Here is a 5321-nt window from a genome sequence, read left to right on the forward strand (position 1 = left end):
CTCCGCCGCCTCCGGTCTTCGAGATCTCCACCCGGAACCGCTTCGCTCCCCTCCGCGAGACGGAACGCGACGCTGTGATCATCGGAGACTCCATCGTCCGGCACGTCCGTGCTACGTTAGCCGAAGGTAAAGTGCACACACACTGTTTCCCTGGTGCTCGTGTTCTCGATGTTTCTGCGCAGATACCCGCTATCCTGAAGGGTGACGAGAGCCCCGGAGCGGTCGTGCTTCACGCGGGGGCTAACGACACCAAGCTGCGGCAGACGGAGACGCTGAAGAGGGACTTCAGGAGCCTGATCGAGACGGTGCGCCGCACATCGCCCGCGACGACGATCATCGTGTCAGGACCGCTTCCCACGTATCGACGAGGACACGAAAAGTTCAGTAGGCTTTTTGCTTTAAATGAATGGTTATTGTCATGGTGTAAAGAACAGAAACTGCTCTTTGTTAATAACTGGAATCTTTTCTGGGAGCGTCCTAGGCTGTTTCGCGCTGATGGCCTGCACCCCAGCAGAGTCGGGGCGGAGCTCATGTCGGACAACATCTCCAGGACGCTGCACTCCATGTGACTAGTAAGTCAAATCTCAAATAACTGCCCTGATGACTTGTGTTCTACCCGCTTAAATGATAGAAGTACTTGTGCTGTCCAATCTATAAAGACTGTGTCTGTTCCCCGAATAGTGAGGTCAAAATATAAATTTAATGCAGGATCTAGAAAAAATCTGATCGTGATTAAACCAGAACAATTTAAAATAAATGAACAAAAACCATTTTTAAAGTTTGGGCTCCTAAACATTAGATCACTCTCACCCAAAGCAGTTATTGTAAATGAAATGATCACAGATAATCGTTTTGATGTACTCTGCTTGACTGAAACCTGGCTAAAACCTAATGATTATATTGGTCTAAATGAGTCTACTCCACCAAGCTACTATTATAAGCATGAGCCCCGTCAGACTGGTCGTGGTGGCGGTGTTGCAACAATATATAGTGATATTCTCAATGTTACTCAGAAGACAGGATACAGGTTTAACTCATTTGAAATACTAATGCTTAATGTTACACTGTCAGATATGCAAAAGAAATCTATCGTATCTCTTGCTCTGGCTACTGTGTATAGACCACCAGGGCCGTATACAGATTTCCTAAAAGAATTTGCAGATTTCCTCTCAGACCTATTGATTACTGTTGATAAAGCGCTAATTGTCGGAGATTTTAATATTCACGTTGATAATACAAATGATGCATTAGGACTTGCGTTTACTGACCTAATAAACTCTTTTGGAGTAAAGCAAAATGTCACCGGGCCCACTCATCGTTTTAATCATACGCTAGATTTAATTATATCGCATGGAATTGATCTTACTGATATAGATATCGTACCTCAAAGCGATGATGTTACTGACCATTTCCTTGTATCGTGCATGCTGCGTATTACTAATGGTTCCTTGCCGCTGTCGCCTCTGGCTTGCTTAGTTGGGGACACTTCATTTCCAGCGATATCGTTGACATGATTGCAAAGATATTATTTAAACTGAGCTGGATGTTGACATCACTGAATTCAATGATGAACTGTCTTTAACTGAAAAATGAGTGTTTACTATTGTCATTTTGCATTATTGACACTATTTTCCTAATTAATGCTGTTCAGTTGCTTTGTCACAATCTGTATTGTTAAAAGCGCTATATAAATAAAGGTGACTTGACTTGACTTGACATTATTTTATTTGCAAGTTTCATGCTTGTGTTTATCCCGTTTTTTTCCCCCCTTGCATCTGAAACTGAAGACATGAACATCTCGGATGACATGGGGGTGAGTAAATTATCAGGAAATTTTTATTCTGGAAGTGAACTCATTCTTTAACCCTCTTGGGGCCTGTACCATGAAGCCGGATTTAGTTTGCACCAATCCTGGGTTTTAGGTACCATGAAAGTGACTTGGCTTTTAGCGGCGCTTATTACCATAGTAACTTACACTCCACAGCTAACCAGGCAGGTTATGTTCTGGGTAAGAGATCTCAAACTGAAATTGAACCAATCAGATGTGAGCAAAGTGACACATGTCTGATGCAAATATGTCACTCCCCCAGTTTCTCTTCCTCCAAATTCAAGGTCACTATATATAAAAAAATAAAAAAATAAATTATATATATATATATATATATATATATATATATATATATTAACAACAAAATTGTCTGGATTTAATGATTATTACTTAGAAGGGTTTTATATGAATTATATAATTATTATATGATTTATATTATTATTAATCAATAACACACATGCAATTTTAATTTGACAATTATTATAAATCATTTATTTTAAATGAACATTAATATATACAGGTCATATGTAATATAAAAAAGCTGTATAATCAATAGATAGCGCTTTAAAAATGACTACATGTGATCTTACATATTCAAGTCTCTATCACTATTATCAACCATTTAAACTAACTTCACAAGTTTCACTTGCACTGATAGAGCAAGATCATTTATTTTATTTGTCCTCTTTCATGGACAAGTACTTTCTTTAGTGTAAATTCCTCATATTCTTCAATCTCTTAACCTTTAGTGAAAGAGTTTTGAATCTCACTGGGTCTCTCGCAAGAAGTGAATCACACTTGCTCTGTGTTGCAAGGCATGTGATTGGCTGTTTAGCACTGATGTCATACATTCATGTGCACGTGCTCCACAAACTCAGGATCAAAGCCAGAGTTAACAAAAAAAGCTGATGATCAGTATCATGGTACCAACAAAGCCGGATTGGAGTGGTTTGGTTTTGTCAACTCGAAACTAAACCTGTAACTCTGAATTTGTTCAACTACCATAATGGTACGGGCCCCTGGACGTTTTGTGTGTTTTCTGTTTTGTTAACTTTTGTTTGGAGTGTCTGGTATCTGCTCCCTAGGTGGGGGGCTGTGTTACGTGTTCGCTGTGTGTGTTCTGCCCCTGTCTGCTGTGTGCCTTGTTTGTCGCCTTAGTTCCACTCATTAGTTGACATAGTTACTCATTGGACCACACCCATCTGCTTGTTAGTTCCCATAGCAACTCATTGATCAAGTCACCTTTATTTGTATTGCGCTTTAGGGGCCGTTTACACTACAACGTTTTCATCCAAAAACTGGAAACTTTTTATGTGTTTTGACTGTTCATTTACACGACAACGGCATTTTGGGGACTGAAAACGCATACTTTTGAAAACGGGTTTCAAAGTGCAAGTTTTTGAAAACTGCACCGTTGTCGTTTCCATGTAAACACACAGAATCCAGTATAAAGTGCTGTTATATGTTTTTAAATCTCTTTATGGCTTGGCACCAGAATATGTTTCTGATTTAATTAGTCTACATCAACCTTTAAGATCTCTTCGCTCCAAGGATCAACTGTGTCTGACGGTTCCTCGATCACGCTTGAAATGTAGAGGAGATTTCCGTGGGAGCTCCTAGATTATGGAACAAGCTTCCGCTGTCCTTAAAAAAATCTCCTACTCTAGGGTCATTTCAGAGGATGTTAAAAACGTATTTATTTTCTTTGGCTTTTAATAATGTGTTGTAAATTCTATGTATTTGGGTTGTATGTATTATTATAATTTTTTTAATCTACAGCACTTTGGTGCCCATTGTGGTTTTTGAAAGTGCTTTAGAAATAAAGTTGAATGCGTAGTACGTTATGCCGAGTTCACACTTCTCGATTTTCAAAGACATCGTATCACTGTTGTTTTAACACTGAACGACTATCTGGGGTAGCATTCAGTTGTTGCTGTGTTCACACTGCACGATGGAACGACGACAGGAGGTTACACACTGCATGACTTTACAATAGGAAGAATCGCCGACAGCTCTGTCTGGTGCAGGGTTGCCAGGTTTTCGCTTCAAAATCCGCCCAATTACTACTCAAAACTAGCCTGAAAATAGCCCAATTGCTTTCGAGGGGGTCCCCCAGTAAAAATCGCATTCGGGGGGTAAAATACAAATCTTTTTGGCGGGGTTCTCCTGGTACAATTCACATTCCAGGGCCTAAATATTACGCTATTGGGGTCGCTTCAACCTGCTGACATGAAAAACAACCGGCAGCAATCGCGCATTTGGCAACACTGGTCCGCAAACAACGTTTCATATAACTCCTCCCCGAACTTCCCGCTGCCCTGTATCTTGGTCTCTCATTGGCTGTAGGTCATCGCCGATGTGTTTTTCAGTCAGAACTCATTTCACACAGCGTGATTCCCTCAGATCGCGTCTTTGATAATTCACACTGCGTGATTGTCACTCGCGTGAATGAGTACCGATTTCCCTCCGATTTCGGGCATTTATCTGCGATTTCGGAAAACATGTCGGCGAGTGAAACATTGGCCTAAAATCTTGCAGTGTGAACTCGGCATTAGGTATGTAGACATGCGCAGTATTTGTCGATTTTAAAGGCAAGCGCGAACAAACATACACAACAATGGCGGAGTATATGGTGCTGTTGTTGCTGCTTAAGAGTTTGCTAACGCTTCTTCAGCAAAGTGTGGATTTACTTCACCAATATTACAACCAACAGTGGAGACGCATCATAAACATCATACAATTGTCACTTCCCTACAGGTACTGTTTACTAATAAGGTGACAGCGCAAACTACTGGCCTGGCATACGTCATACAGCGTTTTTGGCCATTTTCACAGATATGTGTAAACGCAAATAATTTTTAAAACGTTGTCGTGTATACATGAAACTTTTCAAAAACGCAAGGGAAAACCTTTTCAGTTTTTGACAACATCGTTGTAAAACGTAGCCTTATACAATACTGGTTGTGTCAAAGCAGCTTTACAGCGTTAAACAGGAAAATAGATTGTCAATCTATTGGTCCCCTTTGTTATCCTGTGTATAAATATCCCTTGTGTTTCCCTTGTGCCTGATCAGTTGTTGTATGTAATGGTGCAGTTTCTGCTTGTGTTTTGTTCCATGTTTCCCTGTTTTTGGCTTATTGTTTGTTCTTGTTTTGTTATTAAACTGCTTGCATTTAGATCTACTTTCCCTGTCTGCTTTCTTCATCCACCTGCATGTCACAGAGGGTTTAGGCATGTGCTTCTTAAGATGTGACATGACAAATACTGTTTCCAGGTCCAAGCCTCCACTCTGTTTCAAGTGAGAATTTCTCAACAGCCATTTATGAGTAGTATTCACCTTTTCTCAACCATGATGGAGACTAGCCTAAATTGTCAGAATATGGGATAATCAGAGAAGGTCTTCCATTTAAAGGGATAGTTCACGCAAAAATGAAAATTTTATGTTTATCTGCTTACCCCCAGGACATCCAAGATGTAGGTGACTTTGTTTCTT

The sequence above is a fragment of the Sinocyclocheilus grahami genome, unplaced genomic scaffold (genome assembly GCF_001515645.1).
Source record: "Sinocyclocheilus grahami isolate Dianchi unplaced genomic scaffold, SAMN03320097.WGS_v1.1 scaffold2219.1, whole genome shotgun sequence".
Classification (NCBI taxonomy): domain Eukaryota; kingdom Metazoa; phylum Chordata; class Actinopteri; order Cypriniformes; family Cyprinidae; genus Sinocyclocheilus; species Sinocyclocheilus grahami.